We start from the raw sequence: 13,501 nt of genomic DNA, 5'->3' as shown, positions 1-13,501 counted from the left end.
CGACATTTTTAATATTTCCTTCCAACTCCAAGTTATCGTATTTTGTATTTTTTGATTGAGGCATACTGTATGATCCGACCCCTAAGAACCGCCTTAAGTGCCTCCCAAGCCATGCCCACAGTGGATACTGAGGACCAGTTGGTCTCCATATAAACATTGATTTCAGTCTTTAACATTTGTTGGAAATCAGGATTTTGCAAAAGGGACACATTAAGGGGCCAACTATATGATTTCTTTTTCTCCGTATGTGGCACCATCTCTAAACTCACCAGGGCGTGATCTCAGACTAAAATGTTTCCAATTAAGCAATCCACAACAGATGAAATGAGGGACTTGGATATAAAAAAAAATATGTATTCTAGAATAAATCTTATGGACTGATTAAAAAAATGTATAGACCCTACCAGATGGGTTCAAAAGTCTCAAAATATCTGCAAGACCAAGATTTTTACACATCCTGTGAAGCATCAATGTTGCTCCAGGGGGCTTACACACTTTTGCTTCACTATGATCAAGGACTGAATCCATCAAAAGATTGAAGTCTCCTCCCAATATTATATCATGAGGGGTGCCAGCAGCTTGCAACATCCCTTCAAGATCTATAAAAAAGCCCTGATCATCAGCGTTAGGTGTGTAAATATTAGCCAAAATCAAACTTTGCCCCTAAATTTCAGCTAAAACAATAATTACTCTTCCTAATTTATCTTTAAACTGTTTGAGACATTTGAATTGTAGATGTTTATTTACCAAATTTGTGGAGCAAAATTACATAACAGAAAACACTTTGTAAAATAACCCCCAGCCAAAAGGAAGAATGAACACAAAGAACATGTCGATTAATTCACAGAACTGTTTTTCATGGACTTAAGATGGCGCCGAGTATGGCTGCTGCGTTGCGAGCTCCAACACAACATTGTAGTGTTTTGTTTGTTTTCAATTCTTATGGTTTTTTTGTCTTGGATATTGTCTTGTCTTATTGTCTATGACAGACAAACTTTTGGACATTGGTTCTGCAATTACACACCGTAAACCAGACTTCAAATTCCTCAATGTCGACCCGCTGTTTACAAACACACCAGCAGAGCCCTTTGTCTGGCAAATGTTCAGTCTCTGGACAACAAGCTCTGAGAGTGCGGATCTCTTTCCAACGAGAGACGAGGGACTGCTGTATTATCTGCCTTACAGAAACTTGGATGTCTGCTGAGATTCCAGATTCAGCCATTGAACCCGCGGGGTTCTCCGTGCACCGAGTGGACAGAGTGAAAGACCATCAACAAAAAAAAAAAGCATTTTATGATCAACAAATCCTGGTGTGATCAGAGGAATGTACATTCTATCAAGTCTTTCTGCTCTCCTGATCTGGAATTTCTCATGCTTCTGTGTTGACCATTCTGGCTACCGAGGGAACTCGCAGCGGTCATTATCACTGCAGTGTACATCCCGCCACAAGCCGACACAGACCGGGCATTCAAGAAACTGTATGGGATTATAAGCAAGCAGGAAACCGCGCACCCTGAGGCCACGTTCATTGTGACCGGGGACTTTAATAAAGCCAGTTTCAAATCAGTCGCACCAAAATACCACCAACACATTAGTTTTAACCCACGAGGGGAACGGGTTTTGGACCATTGCTACTCTCCCTTCCGGGACGGCTACATATCCCTCCCCCGCCCACCATTTGGCAAATTGGACCACTCTTCCATTCTGCTTCTGCCCGCTGAAATGGGAAGTACCCACCCTCAGAACAATTAGTGTTGGTCGGACCAATCAGACTCTACGCTACAAGACTGTTTTGATCACGCGGACTGGGAGATGTTCCGGTCCGCCTCTGATGACGACATCGAACTTTACGCTGATAGCGTAACGTGTTTCATCAGAAAGTGCGTAGAGGACGTCGTTCCGACCAGAACAGTTCGGATCTACCCGAACCAGAAACCTTGGATTAATAGCGACATTCGTGCGGCACTTGATGCGCGGACCTCCGCTTTAATTCCTGGAACGCAGAGGAGCATAAACGAGCCAATTATACCCTCCGAAAAATCAGAACAGCAAAACGCCAGTACAGGAACAAGATTGAAGGACAGTTCAACACCACCAACTCTAGAAGCATGTGGCAGGGAATTAATATCATCACGGACTTCAAAGGGAATAAAAACTCAGCCGTGAACACCGCTGCCTCTCTCCCGGATGCGCTAAATACTTTTTATGCTCGTTTTGAGGGAAATAACACCGCCCTTGCGGAGAGAGCTCACGCTGCCGAAGGTACAGAGGTTAGTTCACTCTCCGTCTCTGTAGCGGATGTAACCCAATCCTTCCGACGGGTGAATATCCGCAAAGCTGCGGGTCCAGACGGCATTCTGGGCCGCGTCATCGGAGTGTGCGCGGACCAGCTGGCTGGTGTTTTTACGGACATTTTCAACCTTTCCCTCTCTTTGTCTGTAGTCCCCACATGCTTTAAAACGTCCACCATTGTGCCTGTTCCAAAGCAATCCAAAATCACTTGCTTAAATGACTGGCGTCCTGTTGCTCTCACCCCCATCATCAGCAAATGCTTTGAGAGACTAATCAGAGATTACATCTGCTCTGTGCTGCCTCCCTCACTAAACCCATTGCAGTTTGCTTACTGCAACAACCACTCCACTGATGATGCCATTGCATCTACAATACACACTGCTCTCTCCCACCTGGAAAAAAAGAACACTTATGTGAGAATGTTGTTTGTAGACTACAGCTCATTATTCAACACCATAGTGCCCTCCAAGCTTGATGAGAAACTCCGGTCTCTAGGCTTAAACAGCTCGCCGTGCAGCTGGATCCTGGACTTCCTGTCAAGCAGACGCCATGTGGTTAGAATGGGCAGCAATGTCTCCTCAACACTGGAGCCCCGCAGGGCTGTGTTCTCAGCCCACTCCTGTATTCCCTGTACACACATGACTGTGTGGCAACACACAGCTCCAATGCCATCATTAAGTTTGCTGATGATATGACGGTGGTAGGTCTGATCACTGACAATGATGAAACAGCCTACAGAGAGGAGGTGTACACTCTGACACACTGGTGTCAGGAGCACAACCTCTCCTTCAACGTCAGTAAGACAAAGGAGCTTGTGGTGGACTTCAGAAGAAGAGATAGAGAACACAGTCCCATCACCATCAATGGAGCACCAGTGGAGAGGGTCAGCAGCTTCAAGTTCCTGGGTGTCCACATCACTGAGGTACTCACATGGTCCATCCACACTGAAGCCATTGTGAAGAAGGCTCATCAGTGCCGCCTCTTTCTGAGACGGCTGAGGAAATTTGGAATGAACTGCCACATTCTCACATGGTTCTACACCTGCACTGTAGAGAGCATCCTGACTGGCTGCATCTCCGCCTGGTATGGCAATAGCACCGCCCACAACCGCAAAGCACTGCAAAGGGTGGTACGAACTACCAGACACATCATCGGAGGTGAGCTTCCCTCCCTCCAGGACATATATACCAGGCGGTGTGTGAAAAAAGCTCGGAGGATCATCAGAGACTCCAGCCACCCGGGCCATGGGCTGTTCTCACTGCTACCATCAGGTAGGCGTATCGCAGCATCAGGACCCGCACCAGCCGACTTCATGATAGCTTCTTCCCCCAAGCAATCAGACTTTTGAACTCTTGATCTCCCACGATCAAAATACATCAGCACTGCACTTTATTACTCTTACTCACACCGGACTGTCATAAATTATATTATTATATTCTCTCTTAACAACACACTGGCAACTTACTAACAACCGACAGCCTGAATGTCAATACAGTACAATACAACCTACTGTATATTTTTTTTATATACTATATATACTTTTTTTATTGTATTGTGTATTCTATATTTTGTGTATTGTATACTGTACATTGTATTTTATTATTTGTTATTTTGTTCCGTAAACAGAACAAGCTCCAGCCGCTAGGCGGAGCCAACACAAAAAGAAACAAAACCGACATCCCGGTTCCCCGGATGGTCAAGTCAATTCACTCGGTGTGAGCATGTAGATATTTTGCGGTCATCCGTAGTGTCCACTCTCAAACTGGCCGGGAACTTGCATGCAAAAGTAATCTTCAGTCAATGCAAAAGCTTCTTTAAGGAAAGTGTTATTCACAAAACCAACTCCAGCCGCTAGGCGGAGCCAATGCAAAAAGAAACCAAAATGACGCCCAGCTTCCTCAAGAGTAAGTACAGCGAGTCGACCCACTCACATGAGAAACATCCAATGGTTTACTCACCCATTGATTCTATAAAAGACGTTGCCTGATTGGGACATGTAAATACTTTGCGACCGTCCTTCGTTTCTATTCTCAGTTTGGCCGGGAACATCAATGCAGAAGTTTCTTGCATTCCCTGAACCGATCACTTTCTCTCTTGTCGAACTCGCAAAGTCCGGGAACAAGAAAATATTATGATTCCTCCAAGAAAGATTTCCTTTGCTCTTCGCTTGGCGCAACACGAGATCTTTATCGGATGACCTCAGAAATTTGGCCAGGATCGATCGGGGCCTGTCTCCCTCAGCAGATCTCCGAGCAGGGACTCTAGGAATTTCACCATATCTCTGCCCTCCTCATGCTCAGGAATTCCAACAATTCTGACATTATTCCTGCTGCTTCTATTAAGATCTTCAAGCTTTTCAAGAATACGTTCCAGATCAACTTTGGTCAAGGGCGGATTAGCGGTTAATTCCCTCTCCAAAGACTCCAAATAATCGATTCGTTTCTCAGCATCTGGCACTCTTGTAACTAACTCAGAGAATTTTATTTCCATCACCGTATTACAGTGAGATCCAAGTCAGCAAGAACTTTCGTCATCACCAATATGTTGGACAACTGATGCTGGATCTCTTCTCCCGCCGCGCCATCCAAATCGAGTCTCCGGTCTGTAGGCCTGTCGGGGCTTTCATCCTGAATATGTAAGTGTCTTTTAAAGTCTCCAGAGCCCGAGGATTTTGACTTATTTGTTTTACCTCAAAGAGCAAATGTGTAACTGGGTGTATCGAATTTCACCAGATTATAGCATGAGTTAAAAATTTAGCAAAGTACGCAGAGCTTATTGTGACCTCCCATGGAACTACTTTCTTAAGCGACGGATCAGAATCTGCCATGGCTGGTTCAAACCAAATGATGCGTCCAAGCCTCTCAAAAATATAATTTAAACTACTAATCACAGCTTGGGCTTTTTCTAACATGTTATTGGAGAAACAAGGGGGGGTGGGTGTGTGAGAGAGAGAGAGAGATGGAGCGTGTGTGATCACCTGTTGATGATGCTGTAGTCTGTTAATCAGCTTTCTGAAGATAGTCATTTTGGTGAAATTCATCCTATTTTCGCAGTGGAGAAATAGCTGTCCAAACGGGGGTATTCCTCTTATTTTGTGATCTGTGGGCAAGAGTCATTCACTGTAGTAACCGCAATGTCCTCTGCCATTTTGTCCTCTCCAATGTGGAAAGTCCGGTAAGAGGTAAGCGCCTTGAGTTTGTGTGATTAATCAGTCTGTTGTGTGTCTCAGCTCTGATGAGCCTTAATGCTGAAGTTGTTAGTTTAAAGCTATTTCCTAGCTTTAGTAGTGTAGTAGTAATACAAGCAATCAAGGAAGTGCTGTTGAATATAAACACTGAGTGACTCTGACTCACTTCACGTTACCAACTGGCTCATATTACACACACAAATCATCTTGCCTCCACCTGCTGGCTAAAATATGTAATGTCACAAAATTAAATGTAAAGAGACTTAACACATCTGCACTGCTCTTAGACTTTAGATTAGAACGGTACAAACACAAAATGGTGTGAGACCATCAGTACTCCTGGAATGTCAGGATTCGAGGACCGGAACTAACTGTTGTATATTCATAAATACATAATTAACTTCAGACGTCCTGCCATTTACGCATTTTTAAGCGAGTTCTGTGGATCAAATGGTGGGTTTTTGGTCACCTGTTTAGTCATGCTGTCAACTTTTGGGCACCGTGTAATGTTTTCATTAGCAGGATCAAAGATTTAGTCACGGAGTTAAAGATTTGATTATTGGCTGAGTGTAATAAACACGAATTCCTGAGAGAGGAGACCTTGCTACTAAATCAGTTGTGATGTAGATATTAGGCCTAATCCGTGAATGAAGAATGTGGATATAAACATGAAATCAGACAACTCAAACAAGTGACTTGTATACATAATTTATATGTAACTGATTTCGGCTGGTCAAACACACCAAAACAGATGAAAACATCAGTCATAGAGACAGAAAAAGTGTTTAAGTTGCCAATTCAGAATATTTAAAAACAAAAAAGTACTTTATGCAACCAGTTTAAATATTTTGTCCATCATAACATTATTGTTCTAACAAACTAGACCACTGTCAAACGCAACTTCTCACATGCCCACAAAATGTTTCACACTCTTAGTAAAAACATTCAGTCGGTGAACAGGATAATGAATACATTGTGAAGAGGGTTACAAATATCAGAAATATCCGTAGTCGCTGATGTTAATGAATGAATGGAATAGAACCAGTGTGTTATTTATTTCCAGAAAATATGGTAATTAAATGTATACTTACATTTTGAAAATTGAGTAGCTCATGATTTCCAGCCATGTGTGTAACCGGGCTTTAACAAAGTTTATTAAGGTTTATTCAGCACTTTATCTCAAGGTAAATGAATGAGAGAAAATGCTTTTTTTTGTTTTTTTCCCTTTGCTGTGGGAACAATACCAGCTCTATTTCCCTTTACGAGAGCGCATGCACGTTAAACAGTGCTGCACAGAGAGAGATGCACGAAGAGAGATGGATTTACTGTCCAACAGAAAGAAACTGAATTTATTTTGTTCCAATGTGTAGATTAGTCATTTTCACCATGTTAAAATGAAATATTGTGGGAATTTCACGCACTGTGAATTGTGAATGTGCGGGAATGCTTAAAATGTTGCGCAAAACTACTCTAAAAATGTAAGTTTTTTTTTTTTTTTTCCCTGCTATTCTACACATTGGTAATTGCTGCTGCTAAGACACTTGGAGTCTGCACGCTCTTTTGCACTCACTTGACTGTGCCTCACCACGTGCAGTATATTATGCGCTCGCGCGTCTAAATTTAATCGCGCTCACACCTCTCCGAGTGCTTGGTTAGAACACTTTGTGCAGTATGCGTAGTTTTTGTGCTCTCTCGCTTATCTGATTGCACTAACATTATAAATGCAGCACTGGCCAAATTGGGCAAGTGGAAGTTCTAGCAACTGGCCCAAATCTCGCTTGCATATAGGCCAAATCTGTCTATCACAGGACAGATCATGAGGTCATCTGAGACCTCAATTCATAACTTGGTTTTGACTGTGTAGTAGTTACTGTGTTTTGCCTTTGCAGGACAGCAGAGATGTCTTAGTTTCGGGATTCACGTTATTGGGAATATTTAATTAAGCCCACAAAAATAAATATAATAATTTGGAACCACTAGACTAGAAAACCAATGTAAGCAAACAGATCTGAGCATTTCTAAAGTGCATAATTTTGTGTGTTTGCAGATCAAGGCAGCTCTTGGACAAAAGGTACTGGAGAAGGATTTAGGGGCAGAGGTAAGTAGATGAACTTGCACTAACACCCCTATTACACCTGTTTTCGGTGAATGGGTAGCACTTGACCACAATAAAAGCCAGTTGCCAATGTGTTATTGAAATCAGATAAGTGAAAAAACAGATGGAGGTGTAGGACCCTATGAAGTTTGTATTTTTTTTTTAAAAACTGTTTAATTTTTCCCCTTATTCAGAGTTTTTTTTTTTTTTAAGTATTTCAAAGTTGGATTTTAATTTGATCAAACTTATCAAATGAATTTATTGAACTTTTATTCCTTTTCAACCTACCATTGCATTTTTTTCAAAAGAGGTGCTTCTATACAGATCCTCATAGCAGTGCACAACATTGGAGTTATATATTGTTTTTTTAATTTTTTTATATCAAATACAGTGCTGCATAGCAGAGAATCACTGTATTAATGAACAAATTGATGAGAACTTCAAGTGCTGTGCTCTCTGCAGTCTAATACACACAGCTGGTCTTATTTTTGACAACTAAGTGGAACAAATTTGTAATTATATAAATACTGTATAGTCTGCATGTGCTGCATGCTTCAGGGTGAATGAGTGCTGTGCTCTCTGCAGTCTAATTCCAGACCTGCCAACCTGTATGCATTTTGCATAGTGGGTACGCATTTTGACCTCAAAGTACGCTGGTACGATTTGTCACTCTAAACTACGCAAAGACCTGGTGACGCCTCTGTGCACGCGCAGTACTCAAACAGCAAAAGAAGAGTTCGACCAATCATAGCGCTGGGTTCATTCCCCAAATAGCAAGCGGGGATGATTGACAAATGCGCCTATCATTAAAAAGAGACTGTAAATCGACAGCAACACAAAATCCCGCTCGATCCCCCTTCCACTCCCGCCGTCTTACTGATTTCTTAAGTGAGGACAGTACAGTAGTCATGGTACTTCTAACTCGAGGTAAACGGGTTGGGGTGGATGTGGAAAGTTGAAATATTGAATTGAGGTAACTTAATCCTCTGGAGTCGCGTGATCACATGGATTAACTTAAAATACTCCGTCATTAATGGTCACTCAGATAAAAGGAAGACATCATTCGGCCATGCAAATTATAAAATGCTCAAGTAATGCTGAACAATGAATCTAAATAAAATTGAAATTGCTATATGGCCTAGTGATAATGAAAGTGCTGTGATTTAAATAAATATTTTGATGCGCCGTGTGTTCCAGATTGAAGAGTTCCAGAATTGTTCAGGCACGTTGTCTGTGCTCACACATGCGGTGTTTTGCCGTCTCAGAGTGGCTCATTTCACTGCTGCTCCACACAAACTCATTTGGTGTGAGTTTGTGCCACTTATAACATGCACTTGACCGCAACATGCGCAAACATTTCCCCTGATTTGTAATGAGAATCGTTTATAAATCAGCGCTTATGAAAGTTTACCATGGTTTTACCATGTACTGTAGTAAGTGTTTTTTGGCAGAATGAAGAAATTAAAGACAGACAGTAAATATGAGTATTGTCCTATTTTTGATTAGATAATGACCAGTGTTTACTCTAAAATACTGCCTTAACAGGAATAGCACAAAGGTGTGTGTGACTGAGTGCAGACCTGCTAAACTTTGGAAAATATTTAACATTAATAACGTTATCCTAACGCTATGTAATTTGCAAGCTAGCTTGCTTGTTCACCAGGCATTTAAGTTGGCAAAGTAATGTAAAGTTATATGCTTAGTGACCATGTGTCGCAAATTATTAAACGTGACTTTTTATTCGCATTATTATTAAAGCAGATTATGGCAGGATGGGAAAAAGTGAGTGCATGTGCAGCAGAAATAATGTTACCTAGAAAGTTACTGAGAGGTGTGCGTGCGTGCATCAGATGAGGACACTGACAGGGAGAGAGAGAGCAGCAGACCTAAAAAGAAACGAGTCCATGCCCCACAGCAGTTCCTCACAAAGTATCAGGAGCAATGGCTGAGCCTCCGCCCGTCAAAACTGCTAAACCATGCATTTTGCACATTGTGCAATTACGATTTTTAACATTAGCCATCAAGAAGCTTCAGTAAATAATGTAGCTATCTAGGAAGGCCTACATTTCTAGATATTTTTTTAATTGAATAGGCTACATTTTTCATTGTGCCTATATAATTTGATTGTTATTGAACAAAATGGAAATCCTCAACACAAACTTGGGTTTTATTCATATCTCATTGACAGTGTTTTACATCACAATTTTTGTTATAATTTTTTTACATATGTAAATTAGGGATGTACGAGCTGCTAGTCGGCATTGGAAATAATAGTCGACTAGTCTGTTAATATTGAATTCCCATAAAACATTTTATTTACACTTTGCGTTATATTGTTTTTATCATTACTTAAAAAATTAAAACATTTATTTAATAAGCGTTTATCTGGAGGATGATTACATGCTTCTCTCTTTTCACTTGCGGTGCGCACAGAACAATGTCCTGATGAGCAAAACATGGTATGTTATTCATGTTTCGTTCTTTATTATTATTCAGCCATAATTTAGACCTATATCACTTTCCAGTCATAGTCTTTTACACTTCAGCACAACATAATGTGCAGGTTAGCAAAGATTTTAAAACTGAAATCATGGATGACTGACAAGTGAGTCTGGAGGAACAGGCGTTTATTTATTCATTCTCTGTGTTGAGAAACATAGCCTACATGTGTTACGTTATTGTGTTAATAATAACTAAAGTACCTAATTATGTTACATATTTATTTTGTATGAAAACTAGCTTGTTAGTTACTTATGGATTAAAAAGTACCTCTTCCTAAATGTAAATGGCTTTTCATTAAGAGTTATTCTGAAAAATTTGACTGCATTGTTTTCTTCACAACAAATTTATATGTTGAAAAATTTGAGAATATATGAACCCCCCCCCCCCCCCAAACCCCGTGTCCTGTCGCACTGATGGTTCTAAAAAGTTTGGCAGGTCTGTAATACACAGCTGGCCTTATTTTTGAAATATTAGCCAAACAAACTTGTATGGAAATCGTTAGTAAAACTATTCTTGCGTAAATAATTCCATTCAATGGGTCTATTTTTGTAAGAATGTATTTACACACATTTGTTCTGCTCATGTTTCATGCATAAGGCCCAGTGGGTGTGATACTCATGATTCAGTGTTTTCAGCATATGAGCGGCCGGCTTCACTTTGAAGCACGCAGCACATGCAGACTGCACTAGGGCTGTGCCAATATCTCAAATATCTTACTGTAAATATATTACTATCAAATATATTGCAATACTTTTCCTCATGATATTGTATTGATACTTTAGATTAGAGGCTGACCGATAGTGGATTTTACCGATAACCAAGTTGGGCAGTACCTGATGATAAATGTTTAAAAAGATAGTTTTTAAAATTGATACTGAATGAAAAAATAACACTCAAAGTAGGACTGCACGATTATAGCAAAAATCCTAATTGTCGATTATTGCCCTTGATATTATAATCATGATTATTAATGTCGATTAAAATATTAAATTATCGTGACGTCACAAAACAAGTAACTGTGCGGTTCTTCGGAGTAGCAGATTTCAATTATGGATATGAAATCTAGTTTCTTTTAAGCATCTTAAATATTTTTATTAAATAAATATTAAATATTTTAATGATTGTTAATGTTAGGCCAATTAAAATGGATATCTATGGTATAGAATTAAATTATTGCTTAATTCTTTCTGATTAACATTTTTATTCACACAATTGACCAAGAAAAGCAAAATATATATTCACAGAATCAACATTTTAACCCCCTCCCAATCCCCAACCCCGCCCTGACCCTCAACAAATATCCCTGTGGTCACACTTGAGTGTACACACACGAAAAAAAAAAACATATATTCACACACATTTAAAACTACACCTCTCTCCACTGCCCCTCCCTGAGAGCCCTCCAAGAAGGCCAAATAGCTGCTAATTAATCTAAATTGCCTAGCCTTCTACATGACATTTCCTCGAATGCCACATCCTCCCCATCTCTGTGCACCTCTCTTGAAATGAGGGTGCTCCGGCCGACATCAATCCCCAAAGAACAATCTGTCTGCCGATCATAACAATGGCTAGGACCCAATTTTTTTTATGTATTTATCCCCTATATTAATGACTGCCCATTGCCTGAATTACAGAGTCTGGGGCAAAATGTAATTTGTGTGCCCAATATGTCACGCATAAAACTGAACCCTCAACCAAAAATCCTGGATTTTTATTTTTATAAATTTTTATTGATTCCAGTCACAGATTAAATAAACATGACACAAAATACAGAAACTAATTATATGAACATAAACCCTTCCCTCCGAACATCCCCCCCACACCTGACACAAACGCGCACCTCAGTGGTCTAATAAATTAATGACACACAAATCAACAAATATATATTAAAAAAAAGTATACTTCAATAAACAAAACAATAAGAATGTGCGAACACACATTTAAGACTGTTTGTCTCCCTCCATTGCCTCCCCCTGAGAGCCCCTCAAAAAGTTCAAATAACGGCATCTTTTTTTTTTTATTTAATAAACCCATGTTGCCCAGCCTTCTATATGTCATCCCCTCAAATGCCGCCACCCTGCCCATCTCCGTGCACCATTCCCGAAACGAGGGCGCTCCAGCCGACTTCCATCCCCTAAGAATCCTCAATTCTTTATTTACCCATTCCCTATATTAATGACCGTCCCATCGCCTACAATACAGAATCTGGGGCAAAATGAAATTTGAGTGCCCAATACATCACACACAAAACTCTGTATCCTCAACCAAAATTCTTGGATCTTAACACACCACCTTAAACATGGGTTGTGTCCCCATCTTCTGATTGGCATCACCAGCAGGTGGGTGTGTCTTCAAGATCAAGCCTACACAATCTAGAGGGGGTCCAATAGAATCGATGTAAAATCTTGAATTGCATAAGGCACACCCTTGCATCTCTAGCTGTAGACTTGACATTTTTTAGAATCCTAGCCAACACTCCCTCCTCCAATACCAAGATTAAATCTTTCTCCCATAATCTCTTGAGAGAAGTTGAAGCTCCATCCCCCAGACTCTGAATTAGCAGGGAGTAATACACTGATGCCTCATGACCTTTTCCAAAAGCAGTAATCACCACTTCCAGAGTATCTGCTGCTTTAGGAGGGTGTATGCTACTCCCAAAAATAGTACAAAGCAGGTGGCACAGCTGTAAATACCTTAAGATTTGAGACCTGGGGATCCCAAAATGTTGAACCATATTTTCAAAGGATCTCAACACTCCACCCTCATACAAATCACCGAGCATATTAACCTCCTTCACAGTCCACTCTGACCAGCAGAAAGGGGACTTATTAGTACATAATTTTGGGTTCAGCCATATGCTCGAGGCAACATTAAATGTCTGAATTAAACACTGGACACTTTTGTCCATATTGAGTGCAAATGCGAGATAACTGGGTATAACTTCTCCGGTTAGTTTGATAGGCTTTGCAATGGCGAAATGGGGCAAGAACTTCCTGTTCAATACAGAACCAGGGAGGGGTCTCTCAGGTGGAAGCGACCAATGAGCCAAATGTCTGAGACTGAATGCATAATAATAAAATAAAATCTTGGGTAGGCCTAGCCCACGTTTGTCAATCGGCCCATGCAACTTACTGAAATGCAATCTGGGACGTTTACCATTTCAAATGAAGGACTTCGCTATGCTATCAAATTGCTTGAAATAAGAAAGGGGGACATCTATAGGGAGATATTGTAGCAGGTAGTTGAATTTTGGAATACAGTTTATTTTAATAACATTAACCTTCCCAATCATAGATAAATGTAATGAAGCCCACCTGCCCACATCACTCAAACCTTTTTATTAAAGGGTCAAAATTAACTAACTAAATCACACATTTGCTGGGAATAAAATTCCAAAATACTTACTGCCCTGTTTGGGCCACTGG

This window comes from Myxocyprinus asiaticus, chromosome 42 (assembly GCF_019703515.2).
Source record: "Myxocyprinus asiaticus isolate MX2 ecotype Aquarium Trade chromosome 42, UBuf_Myxa_2, whole genome shotgun sequence".
NCBI classification, from domain to species: domain Eukaryota; kingdom Metazoa; phylum Chordata; class Actinopteri; order Cypriniformes; family Catostomidae; genus Myxocyprinus; species Myxocyprinus asiaticus.
Note: the sequence above shows the minus strand (reverse complement) of the source record.